We start from the raw sequence: 19045 nt of genomic DNA, 5'->3' as shown, positions 1-19045 counted from the left end.
AGGCAGCTCACACCCTGGGACCCTGAGAGCGGCCCTCATCTCGGGACTTTGGGCAACCCTCAGATCTCTCTGGCTCCCCGTGCATCAAAACCTCATCCCGGGGGGCGCCTGGGTGGCGCAGTCGGTTAAGCGTCCGACTTCAGCCAGGTCACGATCTCGCGGTCCGTGAGTTCGAGCCCCGCGTCGGGCTCTGGGCTGATGGCTCAGAGCCTGGAGCCTGTTTCCGATTCTGTGTCTCCCTCTCTCTCTGCCCCTCCCCCGTTCATGCTCTGTCTCTCTCTATCCCAAAAATAAATAAGCGTTAAAAAAAAAAAAAAAAAAAAAAACACCTCATCCCGGGCCTTCCAAATAAAGGGTTGGTAATCGCGAAGCCCGTGCCCTGGGTCCCTTCCCTCCTCTCTGCAGTCCCCAAAGCGACCTTTCCCTGCCCCACCCCTGCCCCGCTCCCGCCTCTCCTGCCCGCACCTGTTTCACACACCACAACTGACACGCTGCGTCTCTGCCCTCTGTCCCCGCTGTGTTGGGCTCTGAGGGTAAAGTGCAGATCAAGGCCTCACAGGCTAGCAAGGCGGACGTGGGCAGAGGCACTAGAGGGACCTGCGAGGTGGCGGCCGCCTGTGGAAGGGGGGAGTCCCGGAGGCTGAGGCCCCTGGGCGGAGGGAGAAGAGTCTGGCGCATTCGGAGCAGGGCGTCGGGGCGAGGGGGAGCCGGATTCAAATCCCGAGGTGCTGAGGAGTCGGAGACGGATCGCACCGCCGCGGGGCGCCTGTGGAAGACCCGCCCGGAAGGACAGGACGTTAGCAAGCTTGTCTAAACCCTGATGTAAGCGACCGAAGCAAGGCTACGGGGTGAATTGTGCCCCCCATTCACATGTTGGGGTCCTGACCCCCACGACCTCAGAATGTGACCCGATTTGGAAGTCAGGTCATTGCAGAGCAGGGTGGGGTAGGCCCCGATCCAGTACTAGGGAAAGGGGAAACCGAGGCAGAGGTCTCACCTGCAACCCGTCAGCAACTGGGTGGGGGGGGGGGCGGCCGGGTCCCTGGCAGCCACAGAGGATCAGCCCCACAGCGCCCCATCGCAGGCTCCCGGCGGCACTGTGAGCCGGGAGGGGTTTGCCGTGGGGACGTGCTCACTGGGGATGGCAGCTCCAGAGGCCACATGCCCGCCAGGAAGCACTCCCCGGAGTCCCCAGCGCTGGCCCCGGGGTCCTCTCCCTGTGGGGTGTCAGAGTCCGGAGTGCCTGCCGTGACCGTGGCCCAGGCACCGGAGCCACCGGGGAGGCTGACCTACCGGCCACAGCCATCTTGCGACGCCCACGGGTGGCGGCGGCACCGGGCGTGGTCTGTCCACGTGTCTCAGGCCCCAGACGGCGGATGGGCAGCGACCGGCAGCTGCAAGGAGGCTAGCTGCAGCCGCGACGGGTCTCACGGAGGAAGAGAAAAGAACTCAGTGTCTGGATGAAGTGGGATTAGCTCTGGAGTTTCCCTAACAGGCGCGCACGACAGGGTCGAGCCATAGAGCATGGGGACGAAGCCGCGGAGAGAGGCCGCCGGGGGAGCGCGAGCGGCCACGTGACCACGCGGACAGGTGTGACCTAGCAACACTGGTTGCTTCGAGAACTGGAGTTCACGAAACACGCGCACACGTCTTCACGCTTCCCGTGGGAATGCACGCCCGAGTCTGCAGCATCTTGTCTCTTCCCACCCGGTGGCTCGGAGGGAGAGAGGTCTGTCCCCGGAGAGCGTGGCTTGTGATGTGGAGGGACGTCGGGGCTCTGTGACCAGCGCTCACCGGCTTCTCTCCCTGCCCCCCGGAGCCCTCGCCTCCTCTCGCCGAGCCTCCCCCAACCTGGGCCCCAGGAGCTCTGCTTGGGCCAAACTTACCCAATCTGCTCCTTCCGGCGCTGAGAAGAGAGATAGATATCAGTAAATTCTGGGCAGGAAACAAAAATGCCAGCAATTGTCTTGTCTGACCAGGGTGTGGCTCCCTTAGCCCACGATTTCTGGTTCCTTTATTTGAAAGGCACCTGGTACAAATTCTCTGGGTGTCTACATTTTCTTTAAAATTTTTTTAATGTTTTTATTTATTTTTGAAGGAGAGAGAGAGAGACAGAGCATGAGCGGGAGAGGAGCAGAGAGAGAGGGAGACACAGAATCCAAAGCAGACTCCAGGCTCTGAGGCATCAGCACAGAGCCTGACACGGGGCTCGGATCCATCAACCGTGAGATCATGACCTGAGCCAAAGCTGGACGCTCAACCGACTGAGCCACCAGGCGCCCCTCGGTGTCCACATTTTCTTATAAACCGAAGAAACCTTAAGAAGAGGCTGCAAGTAAACGTACCTTTGCTTCCTCTTCTCTGCAAAGTTGTAATCGGAGTGCGCGTGCCATGGAACCCAGTCCATTCACTAGGCAAGGGAAAGAAATACCACTATCAATACTGGGAAAGGGGAAATAAAATTGCCGTAATCCAAAAATAACATAATTTTTAATGTATAAAGCTCAAATAAATCTGTTGTAACTAAAAAGCTAGTATAGCCAGATAGACGGATACAGGAGCCACATGAAAATCGTGTTTTGAGGGCAGGCAATAATCCCTCAAAGGTGAAATTTGAAAGTTTAAAAAATATATAGGGGCACCTGGGTGGCTCAGTGGTTGGACGTCCAACTTCGGCTCAGGTCACGATCTCGCGGTCTGTGAGTTCGAGCGCCACGTCGGGCTCTGTGCTGATGGCTCGGAGCCTGGAGCCTGTTTCAGATTCTGTGTCTCCCCCTCTCTCTGACCCTCCCCCGTTCATGCTCTGTCTCTCCCTGTCTCAAAAATAAATAAAAAACGTTAAAAAAAAATTAAAAAAAAAAGAAGAATGCTTAACTGGGAAAAGCTTTTAAATGTTGAGACCAGAGAGCTTTAACAACAGCAACTCACTAGCTATGAAACTAAGTCCTCTAACCTGAGTACCCATTTCTTCATCTATGAAATAACGAGTTGCACTAATAAACTCTAAATGTTCTTCCTGCTTCAGTAATTTATGAATCTGCTATAAAAACAAAGTAATCTAGGCTTTAAATGTGGTGCCAGTGGCAGGGCATCTGACTTCGGCTCAGGTCATGATCTCACGGTTCATGGGTTTGAGCCCCCCTGTCGGGCTCTGTGCTGATGGCTCAGAGCCTGGAGCCTGCTTCAGATTCTGTGTCTCCCTCTCTCTCTGACCCTCCCCCATTCATGCTCTGTCTCTCTCTGTCTCAAAAAATGAATAAACGTTAAAAAAAATTAAAAAAATATATATATAAAAACCCAATTACCTGGGTATAAAATCCAAGTAGGAACTAATAAGAGTTGCGATGTATTTTTCAAGGAAATTAAAGATCTAAGCAAATAAGGCCAAATGCTGTATTTATGCATGAGTCACATTTTGAACGAGGTCAATTCTTCCAAGACTTCTATGTGGGATTCACGTCATTTGTATCAAAATCCCGGAAAGTTAACTTTGCTTGTGCTGATAAGCTGATTCCAAAATTCATATGGAGGTGTGGGAGGTTGAGAAAAAATAAAATTTCTATGGGGACTCGAAGGACAGAGAAGAACCGTGGCAATTGCCTAAACGTCGAACCAATCGGCCAACCACAAAAGAGTATATCCTGGGGTGACAGTTGCCTGTATGGCGACCCTTATGATTGCCAAAAAAGGACAACATTAATCTATGGTGACGCAGTTGAGAAGGGCAGTTAGGTCTGAGGGGCTCGTGTGGGAGGAGACAGGTGGGGGCCTTCGACACACATAGGTAATTTCAGCCGAGGTGTGCAAACTATACGAAAGAATAAAATCAAAATGCTGGAAATTGAAAACACAGAAACAAAAATGCCTCCAGAGGGCTCAAACTGAAATACAAAGAGAGAGAGAGAGAAAAAAGAAAAAGGAGTAAGAAGGAAAACCAGCACATCCGGGAGCTGCGTGACAATACCAAATAGCACAACAGACGTGGAATTAGAATCCCAGGTGTAGAAAAAGGAAAAGAAAAAGAGAAGGCAGAAGTAGCTGAAGAAATAATGGCCGAGAATTTTCAAAAACGAGTGATAAATACCAAACCACCGGTCTAAGAAAATCAGAGAACACTGATCAGGGTCAATCCCCCGATACACACACATCCAGACACAAACACACACTAGGGCAGATCATATTTAAATTGCTGAAAGCCAGAGACAATGGGACAATCTTAAAGGCTGCCACAGTATAAGAACCACGTCAGCTGCAGAGCAACAAAAATGAAAATGACAGCAGGCTTCTCACCAGAAACCACGCGAGCAGGAAAACGGGGTGACATCTTTAAACTGTTAACAGAAAATAACAGTCAACCCAGAATCTATATCCAATAAATAAATCCTTCGAAAGTAAAGGAGGAATAAAGACTTTTCTAAGCAGATAGAAACAGAGGGACTTTATTTCCAGCAGCCCCGACGTATGAGAAACGTCTAAGGGATTTTTTCAGACAGAGGAAATGTGGTAGGTCAGAGACTTGGATCTCCAAAGAAAAGAATCTTAGAAATAGACAAAATGAAGGTAAAACGTATCGTCTGTGTTTTTAATTGCTCTGCAAGGTAACTGTTTAAAACAATAGTAACAGTGAACTGGAGGACTCCATCTTTTTTTTATTTTTAATTTTTTCTTAATGTTTATTTATTTTTGAGACCATGCGAGAGACAGAGTACAAGCAGCGGAGGGGCAGACAGAGGGAGACACAGAATCCGAAGCGGGCTCCAGGCCCTGAGCTGTCAGTCCAGAGCCCGACGCAGGGGCCCGAACCCACGAACCACGAGATCATGACCTGAGCCGAAGTCGGGCGCTTAACCGACAGAGCCACTCGGGCGCCCCTGGATGACTACATCTTACGCAGAAGTGGGAGTATGCTAACCACCACAGCAGGTATAGGAGGGAGGGTTTGGGAACATAGGGTCCCTACTGTGTACATGAAGCCGTAGAATATTATCTGTTGGTGGACTAAGTTATTTTAAAGTGCATGTTGTAAACCTTAGGGCCACCACTAAACGGTGTTTTTTAAAAAGAGATCTATGAATAAGAAAATAGAGGAGATAACATGGAATAATAAAAAAGGCTGAATCATACCCAAGAAGACAGAAGAAGTAGAAAAAGGAAACAAAGAACAAACATGACAAGTATAAACCAGCTACCAAGATAACAGAGTTTGATCTGTGTCTATAATCACTGTAAATGTGAATGTTGTAAACACAATAGTTAAAGACAGAGATTGTCAGATTAGATAAAGAAAAAATACCCAAGTGTACGTTCTCTGTAAGAAACCCAGTTTAATATCAAAACTTAGCTAGGTCAATGGAGAAAGATATGCCATAAACACACTAAGGGGGATGTTACACAATGTTTCAGTTCATCAAGAAGACAAAAACGATCATAAACACCAAGCACATAATAACAGAGCTCCCAAACACAAGCAGCAAAGGCTGATCTGAGGGACACACCCTCAGTTACAGCCGGAGCGTTCCATGCCCCTGTCTGTCCTTGGCAGAGCAGGTGGGCAGAGGTCAGTGGCAACACGGAGGGCCTGACAGCGCTCTCGGGCAACTTGACCCTGATGGCATTTATAGAACATTCCCCCCCACGATAGAGAAACCTCATCCTTTTTCTGATGGTTTTTTAAAATGGAAGCATGGTTGACCCGGTGTCGATACGGCTTCCGGTATATAGTGTGGTGATTCCCGGGGTCCCTGTGCTGGGCTCACCGCTGTGGCTGCACCTGCCTGTACTCACCTCCATGACAATCCACAGCTGCGTTCCCTGTGCTCTGCCTGTCACTCTGCCCAGTGACTCATTCATCTCATCTCTGGGAGCCTGTACCTCCTACTCCCCTTCACCCTTTTTTTCCCAACCTCCCCCCCTTCCCTCTGGCACCCACCGGTTTGTCTCTGTATCTGTGGGTCTGCTTTTGTTTGTTTGTTTGTTGGGAAAACTCATTCTTTTCAAGCACATACAGACCATTTGCCAAGAGAGATCGTATTCTGGGCCCTGAACCAAACCTTAACAAATTTAAAAGAGTAGAAGTCATATGAAGTATGTGTCGAGCCAGGGGCACCTGCTCCCTGTCACCAGGAGTAGAAATCTGAGCGCTTCTGTCCTCTCCCTGTCCGCACTGGAGTCACCAGGAGAAACACAGGCGGTCGTGTCGGATGGCACAGTGCCCGAGTCACGCGAAGAAGAGACAGAGGAGGTCAGTTTCAGCAGTGGGTGTTGGTCCCCCACGGCCAGCCGGTCCCTCCTGGCAGCTGACATGGAGCTGTTGGCCTGCCTCACCCCTCTTGCACCACAGCAGAAGGACCCCGTCCCCTCCCTCAGGGGACAGATAAGAGCAGAGGCTTTGGCCAGGCACCATCTGAAGCAGATCAAAGGCGCACGCAACGAGTCTGGAACAGGGAAAGACATCCCCACCCAAGATGACAAGGCCAGCGGCTCCTTATCTCCCGGCGAGGGAGTGCTCTGGGCCACCACCCCTCTTCATGTGGCCGAGGGGGGGGTCTGAAGAATGCCTCCGCCAAATGTATGTTGCAAACCAAAGCAGAATTAACCTTAGAGTCAGTGACATGAAGATCTCCCCAGCTATTTGGAAATCAAACCACCCATCTCTAAATGGCCCAAGTGCCAGAGAGAGTCTCAGTGGAAACTTGAAAATATTTTGAACTAATGGTAAAGAATATGCAACATTGCAAAATCTGTGGAATGCGGCAAGAGCAGAGCTCAGTGGGGAATTTATGGCCCTGGGGACATAGGTCAGGAAAGAAAGGCCCCTAATGAACAGGTATGCTTATACCCCAGGCAAGCAGAGAACCAGACCGCGCTCGATGAAAGCAAGCACAAGCACGAGGAAGAAAATCATGAAGATTGGAAACCAGTAAAATAGAAAGGAGAAAATAGAGAATGTCAGTGAAACCCGAAGCTGGCTCTGTGGGAGTCCAGCACAGGTGGAAACATCTAGCCAGGCCGACCGAGGGAAAACGACAGAAGACACAAATCCCAAGTGTCGGAATGAAAAAGGGGGCATTGATACTGACCCCACAGATATTACAAGGATAGTGGGGAGACCCCGGGGACAACTGTGGCCCCCTGGAAATAGGCAGCATGGTTTAGTTTTAGCCCGGGGCGGGGGGGGGGTGCTCCTGGGGCGCCCAGGACAGCATGGGACTCTGCACTCCTGCTGGCGTGTCCCAGGCGGCCCCGGGCTTCTGCCTGCGGCCCCTCAGTCCTGCCCAGGGTTGTCCGTCAGTCAGTCGGTGGAGCTGGCTGCTGGCAGGAGTGGTCTACGACTCACGGAAGACTGAGCCCACTCTGCAGGTTTCTGCAGCTCTTTTCCTGCCGGGGGCTCCCCTCGGGGTGGGGCTGGGGGCTCTGCCTCACCGTGGCCAGCTGGCTGTGTGCCCGTGGGTCATGATGCTCTCGGCCGGGGGTGCCCGGGGCCCTCACCTGGCCCGCACTACTTGGTGGCCCCCACAGACCTTTCCCCCACGGGGCAAGGGTTGTGGCCGCACCGGCCCTGTGGTCCCTACGATGACCACAGGACACACAGCAGCAGCCATTGGGGCACTTGGAGGAACGCTCACCGCTCACAGGTCCTGGAGCGTGCATGCACACCGGGGGCCCCACAGCAAGGTCACGGGGAGAGAGGGAGGCAGTGTGGACCTCCGTCTCTAACGTTTTGGGGGTGGGCGCCGGGGTCTCATGGATCTACTCTTTGTTGATGAACTTGGAGCATAAGAGCAGGATTAGGGCAGGGGAAGGAAAGCAAGATCAGCAGATCAGCCGCTATCTGTCTCCAGGGCTTTCTCGAGCAGAGCTTCATGGGTGGGGTGGCCTGGCTCCTTATCTGGCCATGCGGCCATGTGGCGATTACTGGGGATGAATGTCTTTGAAGTGGGCGCCTCGGCTGGCAGAGCTGAGACTCAGGCACGGAGGCCACGAGTCCCCATCTCTGAGCCCCTCCCTCGGGGAGGCTGTTCGGGGGGGCTCTCCCGGGCCCCCTCCTGCCCGATGGCTCTGGCTCCAGAAGGAAGCTGGGACAACACAGGGCTGCCCGCCAGCAGCCCCGGGCCCTGCTCTGCCCGTTGGCCCTGCCCGGGCTGTCTCCACAGGCGTGGTCCCCTCCCTACTGCCGCAGCACGGCCAGAAGTGGGGTCTGGGGACATCTATGCAGTCCTCGCTCTCACTGACGGCTGTTGCCAGGCCCTCTCCACTTGGAACCGTGCATTTCAGACTTTGCGCAGGGAGTTTCAAACGCTACGGATCCACTCATCACATCAAAGAGTCTTGTTAGCCTTGGCCGGTTTGATGTTCAGGAAAGTGGACAATTAGTCCGGCCATAGTGTCAGACGGTAGATGTTTGTCCTTAGTCACGCTTGACTAACTGATCGTTGATTTTGAGGCCATATTCCAGTATCGGCAAACGAAAGCCCAGAGTGGAGGTGTCATGTCTGTGTATGGAGTGCCCTTCGATGCCATGTCGGTGGCAACGTCTCCCTCGTGCATTCTCGACACATTTCACGATACGTTGTTTTAATGCGTTCCTCCCACCCATGTTCTGCTGTGGGATCCTTCTTCGAGCCCCCCCGCAGTGGCCCCTGTCCCTAGGATCTGACAGCTGCTTCCGGGGAGCGTTGGCCTAACTTTTCCACTGCCATCTGCACGGAGCCACAGAGGCCAAAAGCCCTCCGGCCAAAGTGGCCTTGGGAGTTTTACAGGACTTTATCTTTGGACACTCTGTGTCTTCAAACATGTCTGTCCTGCTTGGAAATCTGTCAAATCCAGCTCATGCTCCGAACCAGTCCCAGCCCTGCTGCCTTCTTGCGGACCGGACCCGCTGTCCCGGGCCTGGTGCACGTGGACAGGCTGTCCCGGGTGCGCAGAGGACAGTCACGGCAGCGGAAGGACGTGTCCTTTCTCGCGAAGAGTGGTAACTGTTTCAGATTCCTGATTCTTGAACATTAAAAGCACCGTAAATGATCATGTTTTAGCTCGAGGTTTCCCTGGTTTTGAAAGTGACATAAACAATCGTTTGAATTTTCCAGTCCCGTTTAATGCACAGACATGGGCGATGAGGGCAGACACAGACAGGGAGGTGGAGAGAAACCCCCGCTGGGCCAACAACTCCGACCGGTTGCAGACGAGCTGCGCTGGTTTGGGTGCCCGCCCGCCCTAAGCCCCCTGGGAGCCCACCTTGCGGGCTGGGACTGGGGCGCTGCGCCCTCTGGTGGACGAGAAGCCCAGTGTGGCCGCCCAGCCTCTGAATCTCATGGAGCACCGACCCTGGCTTGGAGAAAGTTCCTTTTGGGGGAAAACAGCAGCTGCCTTGGTTTACAGCTGTAGCGAAGGACGTGGACAGGAGTGGGTGGGGAGAAAGGGGTGCAATTTTCTGCCCGTCAGCCGATGCCCGAGGTTTATTTACTGTCGTGGCCAAACCCATCGGTGCCTGTTTCCTGTCCCCAGGGACGGTGTGGCCGGCTGTGGGGCCTCCCTGGCTGCTCCCCTCACTCTAGGGAGGGACCCGCATCCTGAGCTCTGTCCTCCCCTTGCCAACCTGCCAGGACCTGCAGGCCCAGGAGGGAGGAAAGACTGGAGACGCGTCTCTCCGGGGACAGAAGCTATCGGCTGCTCTGGGCAGGGCGTGGGCCTCACGCTCCTTCTGCCTTCAGGATTATCAAGCCAGAGAGCCGAGGAGAAAGCATGCCCGGTCGTACATTTCGTTAGTAAGAAGTACAAGACCTCAAGCCAGTTCTGACATGTAAATAATCAGCGGGACCCTGGGAGGTGATGGAAAGAGGAAATAGGATCCGCGGGAGACCCTTGTAGAGTCAGACGCGTGGGTTCACAGACGGGCATGTGTCCTGCCGCCCGCTGGGCTTGCCTGCTGCGGGGTCAGGGGGAGGCATCCAGTGGCACTCAATAAATGTGTGTTGCCAGGCTCACTGACAGGTAACCCACTGAAGGAGTGTGTGCGTTCGGGAGTGTTTCCAAGTCCCAGCTGCTGTGGCACCTACACTTTTCCCGACCAAACACGTCCTGCTTCCTTACCCTCAGGAGCTCCAGGCCCCTGTCACTCTCTGCTCTCGTCCCAGGTGGACTTTTTTATTGTTGTTTCTGCGTGTGTGTGAGTGTTGATCCGGGTTCTGCAGAGACACGGGGCCAACAGGGTGTGGGTGTCCCATTGGCCCGTGCACTCTCTCTCTCCTTCTGTCTACTTCAAGGCTTTAGCTCCCACGGTCGTGTGGGATCGAGGGAGCAAACCCGAAACCCGGAGGGGACATTGGATTTCTTGATCCCGGACCCAAGCCGCACCGGCAGCTGGAGGAAGGGACTCTGGCACCGTCCGGGCGACAGCGGACACAAGGCACCCAGGACCCCTCTCTCCTCGCCAGACACCCTCTCCGGCGGCCGAGGACAGAACTGCCTCCTGAGAAGCCATAGGGGTATTTCTGAATTCCCTGCTTGCCTGGGACGCGGTTCCCTTGACCTGGAGAGTGGGACGCCGTGGGTCAACAGCGTCACCATGACTGGCCTTTTAGCAGAAACTCGGAGGGTGATGGCTTGAAGCATAGACTCTGTTGGCTGTTGAGACACGTGTGCACACGTAAGAAACTTCGTATGAGCACAGGTGCACCCCAGCCACGTTTGCAGAGTCCTCTGAGGGGCTTTGACCTCTTACTGTTGGACTTGACGTGGGCACCCGAATTTGGCTTGGAGACGGAAAAAAACAAAACCACTTTGTACAGGGTCCTGTGTTCCGAAATTCTCTTTTCAGACGGGGAAAGGAATGGCGTCGGTGCAGAGGCGGCCACCAGATGGCACTGTTGTCCAGCAAAAGAAACAGGCGCAGGGCAGGCTTGGTGGCCACAGGGGAGTGACTGCCTGGGGAGGCCCGCCCAGCCCCCCTGTAGTGGGGAGGGTCTGGTCAGAGTCCAGGGAGGGGGAGGGCAGCCAGGGGGTGGGGGTCAGGGTTGCGGGAGACCGGGCACCGTGAACTCTTTGGTTTTCCTGTAAGACCCCAGGTCCCAGATGTCCCCTTTGAAGCCAGCAGACCAGAGGAATGCTTGGGCTTTCAGTGATACGTGGAATTTGAGAAACACAACAGATAAACACAGGGGTGGGGGAGGGAAGGAAAAGTGAGATAACAGAGAGGGAGCAAACCATAGGAGACTCTTACATACAAAGAACAAACTGAGGGCTGATGGAGGAGGTGGGTTGGGTGGGGGGGGGTGGGCTGGATGGGGGAGGGGCACCAAGGAGGGCACTTGCTGGGAGGAGCCCTGGGTGTTATATGTCGGGGGTGAATCACAGGATTCCACTGCTGAAACCATTACTACACTCTATGTTAACTAACTTGGGTTTATACAGGTTTTAAAAATTAAAAATAAATAAAACATAAAAAACCAAAGGGCCAGGGGTCTCCTGGAGGTTCGTCATTTGCATTCTGTCGCTAGCCCGCCCGCCCAGACCCTCCCTGCCCCCGAATGCCCGGCTGTGGGCTGTGCCAGGGTGTCCCCTGCTCCCTTCCCCTGCTCCCCCTGCACTGTTCCTTTCCACCTGCTCTGTCTGCCCTCAGCTGTCAGCAGGGAGCCATTGTCCTGAACGCTGACCTCTGAGCACGTGACCACTGAACACTTTGGCAAGATAAGCCTAAGTGTGGACGCCTGGGCCCGCACACCCCCGCCTGCCCCGCCCGGAGGGCCGATGTGCAGGCATCTGGGCCACAGGTCCCTAGGGGCTGTGATAGCCCTTATCTGCTCATCCGCTTGCCTCTCTTGAGTCAGGTGGCCTGGGACCCCGCGCGACACAGCTCGAATCTGGTCCCCCGTTCTGGCAAGAGGGTGGAACCAGATTCGGTCTTTCGTTGGCTCTTGTGACGCCGAAAAGGAGGCAAATGCGTGAAAATCAAATGCGGGGGCTCTTCTTCTGTGTCTCTGTCACACAACAGGACTCTGACGGCCAGGCCCTCCCCCCCCCCCCCCGCCCCGGGACAGCTCCGGGACTCCTGTCCTGCTGTGTGTCCAGTGACCTACGAGCCCGGGCGGCCAGGTGGGACTCTAGCTTCGGATCCGGCACGTCCAGCCGGTCTCTGGTGGACCCTTCCTTGGCACCGAACCGCGAGCCCCACGTGGACCAAACCCCAGGGGCGGGAGTGAGCCGTGTCGGGACAAGCACCCACGGCCGGCCTCCGGTCACGGCCCCTTGGCTGCTTACTTCTTCACTCCAGGCTGAGATCCCTTAGCTTCAAAGCCCACCGGCGCCAAACTCAAATTTTTATACCTTTGTGATTTTGCGAAACAGCCCAAACAAGCATATTCGTCGCTCGTTTAGAGCCAGCCTGCTTTGCACAGCTTTACGCGCGCTGGGAAACCTCACCTCGCAGCTGTTGCCCGTTGCGAACCCCTCCCGCCCTTTGGTCCGTGCTCTGTCTTCCTCCGTCTCTGTCTCTCTGTCTCTCGTATACGAATGGAAGTGATGGACTCCTGATGGCCAGGGCACGTGGAGGCAGGCGCTGAGCTCCTTGAGTCTCTGCCTGGAGGAGACCCTCCTCGCAGCCCCCGCCCACACAGCCGACCCAGCCCGTGCCCCGTCCCAAGGTGCAGACCGGCGGCACAGCCAGGATCCCCGGTGTCGGTGGCGTTCATGGAAAGACAGCCTGCTTCCGACGACTGGTCTGTGTGGATAGACACAAGCACCGGCCAGCCCTCAGCTCTGCCGCGGGTGCCAGAGCCACAGTGACCAGCTCCAGGAGGGACATGGCCCTGGGACAGTGGCTGGTGGCAGAGGCCGACCTGACTGCACTGTCACTCTCGGCACCAGAGCTGGGACACTGCTGTCAGGGCCAGAGGGCCGGATGGAATGGCCTCAGTCCCTGGGGATGAGCTGGCTCTTGCAATTGCCTGGAAAGGGGGCGTCGTGCCCACATGCTTCTCAGTAGGACAGAGGGCTACACTCGCCCCTCCTCTTGCTGGTGGCCCTGCAACTGAGGCAGGGACTGTGGGACCCAAGCTGGGCCTGCCCTGAGCCGGGTGTGGGTTGGCTCTGACCAGTGCGTGGCCCTGGTGTGCTTTGTCCCCGTGTCCCCAGCTGCCCACAGGAAGGATCTGTCTCCTTTGCCTTTAGTGGTGGGCAGAAACTATTGCCCCTCACAAACAGTACACGCCCGGGGGACGTCCCCCCAGAGGAACGAGGGAAAGACGGCTGGTTGCTGGAAAATCAAATGAAGTAACAAATACTCTCTCCACACGCCCCAGAGGCACTTGATAAAACTCAGCAGCCACCTACAACAAACCCCAGTGTCAAACAAGGGTGGAAAGAAACTGCTTACACGTGAAAAATATTTTTCAAAAGCCAATGGGGACATAACTTAAAAATATGAAACTCCAAGCCATTGTCACTAAAATGAGGATTAAGTTAGAGATTCCCCTGTCACCACCTCTATTCATCATGGTGCTGATGCTGGTGGTGGTGATGGTGTGAAAGGAGAATGCAGTCTGCCCACGTTGGTACGACGACGTAGAGCGCATTCGGTGCTAACTTCTTGTCTGCCGATGACAAATCACCGGGTGGAGGTTGGAACTCACTCCAGCCATTTGGGTTGCCTGGTCTGCTACGGTCTGACGGGTTTCTGGATGCGGGACTCTGTGTGCAAACGCCAGAGGAGCACTCGGCCACCTGGGACGCACTGGTCGCCCTCCTGGCCGTGACTGATGGGTCCCTGCCTGCGTCCCTGTCAACCCGGGATGAATGAGCTCATTCGCGGTCTCCCTTTGCATCTGTAAGACCCTCCCGATTTTGTCCTATGTGCACCGGCCATCAATATTTCTTCTTACACATGAATTTCCCATTTACATGACTTGTCCATATTTCTACTAGTCTTTTTGTTTTCATCTTTTTAATTTGAATTGCAGATATCCTGGGGCTCTCCAGCTCATTCTGGATCTCAGTCGTAACTGAAGCGTGTCAGCATGAAGATATTCACAAACAAGGGTGTCTCTCGCTGCATTATGTGTCATGGAAACAGCAAAACAATACAAAACAGATGATCTGGAAATAATGTGATTTTCCACCGACGGGGTAACTGTTTAACGCACGGTGATACACCTACACGATGTGCATCTGGGGGGCAGAATGAACCACGTCTACACCCGTGACCCCAAAAGACTCCCGTTTGGGAGAAAAACAAGGTACGTGCACAATGTCCACGTTCGTGCACGGAGCTGGGTGAGAGTTCGTACCAACGATGCACTAATATCGCTGTGCAAGGTTGGGCTTCGGGGAAGCTGGGAGAAGACCTCACTTCAAACCCATTTATCACCATATTGTTGGCCTCGGACGGCGACTGGGGAGTCCCTCTATAAGGAGCACAGTGGACAGTGTAAGGGCATCTTGTCAGGTCCCTTCTCGTTTAGTTACACGCCATCCACGGAGGAACTAGAGACAAAGTTTGTGACTTCATAAAATGAAAAAGGAAAAAGAAGGGAGACGGAGTGAGGCGTAAATGAAAGGAAAAGAAAAGAAAGAGAAAAGCCCAGCAGAGCTGACCGAACTGAAAGCTGGTGTTTGCTCCTCGAGGTCGCGGCCCCTGCCTGGACACGGCCCTTTGCCACCTGGACCAGCGCGTGGTTGACACGCGCCGTGGCAGCTGGGACAAGGAAAATACACAGACCCCATGGTTGCGCCTGACATCGCCAATGACACAGGTGGGCAAAGTATGGACGGGTCAGAAATGTGCTACCCAAAAAACATGTCGATCCTCAGGCTATAAGCTAATCACTGAATTAACTAACTTTACTTGCTACCATAATATCGGGAGGAACAGACAGCCCGCCACGAATCGTCCTGGGAGACGTGACGTCTCGAGGCCGTCACCCCCGCCCCCTGCACGTAATCCCAGGCCCCAGAGAAGACCCACGTCACAGCAGTGGTTCTGCCTCTGCAGACGCTTTTAGCTTTTATTCTAGGTACAGCGGGAAGCCACCAACGCTTTGAAGAGGGGAGGGCTGGGCGCTGGCTTGTGTTTGTGGAGGCCCCTGTGGCTGCCCTGCATAGACGGGCTGTCAGAGGAGGAAGAATGGGGGCCACGGGCCGAGTCCCCGGGCATCCTACAGGTGACGGCGGCCGTGACGGCCGGAGGGCCTGCCAGCCATGAATCTGAGATGCGCAGTTGGGAGCGGGAATGACAGGGCCTGCTGACGGATGAGCGTGGAACAGGCAGAGCCAGTCCCCAGCGGGACAGCGGGCAGGCTTCTCACCAGGGGCTCGTGGCACCAGCTCCCACATTGGGGCGGGTGGCTGGAGTGCGTGTGGGGATGCAGGTGTCTGAGCGTGCCCTGAGTGCCAGGCACAGAGTGCGTTGTGAGCACACTGGGGGCTGGGCAGGGGGCTGGGGTCTCCTGCATCCAATGGACAAAGACGGAGGAACAGGGCGAGGGCTGCGGTGGGGGCGGGGGGGGGAGAAGAGGGATGGGGGGAGGAAGACGAGGAGGAGGAAGAGGGGAGAGGAGAGGCCATGGGGGGAGGAGGACGAGGAGGAGGAAGAGGGGAGAGGAGAGGCCGTGGGGGGAGGAGGACGAGGAGGAGGAAGAGGGGAGAGGAGAGGCCGTGGGGGGAGGAGGACGAGGAGGAGGAAGAGGGGAGAGGAGAGGCCATGAGGAACTCAGCACCTAACAGACCAGGAGAAGGTGCTGAGAGACGACCGGCAGAGCTGGGGGTGGGGGGGAGCGTCGGCTGTGGACGCTGATGGAGAGGGGCTGAAAAGGATCTTCAGTGGTTTGGGGGATGCCGACGGCCCACACCTGCGCCTGGATACCCCCCCCCCGACACACACACTCAGAGGCTGACAAGTAACCACGCCCGCCACCACCCACAACCTCCCGCTGCCAGTGAAACCAGGTGCTGCGGCGTCCCCCCGAAGGACTCCGCTCCGGGCACTGCCAGGTCGAAGGGCCCGGCACACTGGCACCCCTGCCCCCGGGTGCCCAGCAAGGATGGGGACACGACCACAACAGCCCGGATGACGAGTGCACAGCCAGCAGTACGGTAGCAGGTAGCCAACACTGGGGCTGAGCACACGTCGTGCCGTGTGTCCAGACCTGCAGGGGGACGCCAGGGTGCGGTGAGCAGGGACCCTGGGGTGTGCAGTGCCCCTAGAGTGAGCAGTGACCCCACAGTGAGCAGGGATCCCACAGTGAGAGTGACCCTGGGGTGAGCAGTGACCCCGGAGTGAGCAGTGACCCAAGAGTCAGCAGTGACCCCACGGTGAGAGTGACCCCACAGTGAGCAGGGACCCTGCAGGGAGAGTGACCCCGCAGTGAGCAGGGACCCTGGGTTGAGCAGGGACCCTGCAGGGAGAGTGACCCTGGGGTGAGCAGTGACCCCTCAGTGAGCAGGGACCCCGCAGTGAGCAGTGACCCCACGGTGAGCAGTGAACCAAGAGTCAGCAGTGACCCCGCGGTGACAGTGACCCACAGTGAGCAGCGGCCCCACTGCGGGTGGGGGTGTCATTGTGGACCGTGCGGCCGGCCCGACATGCCGCCCCGACCTGGCCCGTGGGGGCGCCCGACAGAGGACGTTCCTGCAGGGCAAGGGGTCCTTCAAGGATGATCACACGGCAGGGGGCTGCAGCTCAGAGAGGCTCGGGGGGGGGGGGTGGTGCTGACTCAGTCCAGCCACATCTGGGTGTCACAGCCGGCGCTCAGGAGGACCGTGGGTCTGCAGCCAAGTTGGAGGTCACCCCTGGGTGCATGGGACCGTCTGGGGTGGCCAGCGGTCCAGGACGGAGACCCCGGGACGTCATGCTGGGCAGCGTGTGGGGTTGGAGGGCTCACTCGCCCCAGAGTGGGTGTTGGTGGGGGCTGCACGGGCTCCCGGGAGTTTGAGGAGGGCGCCGGCCTCCGTGAGCCCCGGGGTCCAGGCCCGCGCACTGGTGCTTCCTGGAGTCCGAGGGCGGGAGGTACCGGAGGCCCAGGGGACACGGCACAGCCGAGGGTCCCCGGCCAGGAGGGGGGAGAAGGAGGCCCGGGGGACACGGCACAGCCGAGGGTCCCTGGCCAGGAAGGGCGAGAAGGTCCTGAGGACAACAGGACCAGCAAACCCGGGAGGGGCAGCTCTCCAGAATGATGGGAGGACATGGGCAGTTGCCGCAAGGGGAAGGGACAGTGGCAGGACGCGGGACTGGAGCTAGAGGCTCAGTCAAACCCTGTGGAGAAGGAGGACCGAGGCCGGCCTCTGGGAAGGGGGTGCAGCCGGGCGATGGCCGGCCCGCGGTGGGCAACGGGGCTCTGGGGACGCCGGCAGGGGTTCTGTCGCTGCACGGACGGGGCCGTGGCCCCGGAGCAGCCCCGTAACCGTGGCTCCTGCGGCTTGAGGCTGGAGACGGGTCCAGGGGCCCCTCGTCCCCGCTGTGGTTGGGCTGTTCCAGGGCCCCGTGTGGGACCCCCGGCAGCTCCTCCTGTGCCGTCCTGACCCCCCGCCCCCCACACCCCTGCAGCCCCTCGAACGGGTGCGGACGCCGGGTCCCCCGGGCAGCGGGGCGTCTCTCGGGCTGTGGAGCGCCCCAGGTCCCGCTGCCCACTCACAGCCTCGGGGGGGGCGCCGGCCATCCCGTGCACTGGCCTGCGGGGACTGGGGGTCTGGCGGAGGCCCCCCTGTCCTGCACGTGGGGCGCCGCTGCCCAGGCTGACGTGGCTCGGCCCGCTCCCCACCTGCGCTGCCTGCCCGGGCTCCGGCTGACCACGCGGGTGGCCGGGCCACGGGCCGACGCGTCCCCCGGATGGGGCCGCCTGGACGTGGCGAGCCTGGCGCGATGGCGCAGACGGTCCCGGGGGACCCGAGAGACCTGCAGAACGTTACCGCCGGTGAAAGGGGGGCAGAGGGAGACACAGACGCGGCGTGCTGTAAACAGTCTGATTCCTCGATGTAAACCAGATTCTGCCCCGGGACGTCAGGTAAACATCTGTGCCGGAGCCCGGGCCCCCCACCTCCGGGGAGGCCCAGGGGTCTGCATCGCCTACTCTGGGACGCGTCAGAGGGACCGCCCAGACGTTCCGTAATTAGGCAAAATTGGCCTCGCGTTCCTTCGCTAAGTCCCCGAGATCTCTGCAATTTTCGGTCTTCTCAAAAACGAAAACACTTGGTAATTCAATGACACAGGCGAAAACAGCCCGGGATGTTCTCTCAACTGGAAAATACCAATTAAGGCAGCGATTCTGGGTTTCCAGCCCGCTCGGGCTGAGCCGGGGGCTTATCTCCGGGGAGAGGAATCCGCGGGCACCGGGGCCCCGCGAGGGCCGAGGCCCGGGCTGCTTCCCGCAGCCTCGCCCGCCGGCGCTGCCCCGGGGCCCGGCTCCGAGGGCCGGGGGCTGCCGCGGGGGTCCCGGGGCTGGGTGACCCTTGGGGACGGAGCCCCGGTCCTGCATGCAGCTGTGTGCCAGCACCAAGGACAGTGCCTGGACAGCTGGTGTCCCTGCTGGGTCTCCCTGCAGGCGGCTGAGTCCCCCCACCTGGTGGTGGCTCCCGCCTGAACCTCAGGCCACATTGTGGGGGGGGGGGCGGTTCGTGCCATCAGTGACGCCCCCACCTTCTGGCCTCAGGAGCTTCCTCCCTCTGGTCACCCAGCTCAGCTCACGGTGGGTCCTGTCCAGTCTCCTCCCATGTCTCACGTTTGCTTGGAGCCTGTCCGGGGTCAGCGCTGCTAACTCAGGGTTTCCGAATCTCTCACTGCTGAGAAGCCAGTGGTCCTTGTCATTCCGTCTGCTGGAGAACCTGCCCCCACTGTCCAGGGACTCGTCTGCAGGGAAGGCGTCCCTCTGTGTCCCATGTGCCTCTGACCTCCAGGCCTGGGTTTGAGGCCACATCCTGCTTCCCCTTGCCCCTGAACAGCCCACAAGCTCAGGATCATTTTTACATTTGAAATCACTGAGTGAAAACCAAAAGAATAGCACTTTGTGACACGTGAAAACTGTAGAAGTTGCGATTTCTGTGCCCGTAAATAACGCTTTAC

This window comes from Lynx rufus, unplaced genomic scaffold, assembly GCF_022079265.1.
Source record: "Lynx rufus isolate CCGP_SWC_20201006 ecotype Redwood Valley unplaced genomic scaffold, mLynRuf1.p SCAF_58, whole genome shotgun sequence".
Classification (NCBI taxonomy): domain Eukaryota; kingdom Metazoa; phylum Chordata; class Mammalia; order Carnivora; family Felidae; genus Lynx; species Lynx rufus.
This window is presented reverse-complemented; position numbering follows the sequence as displayed.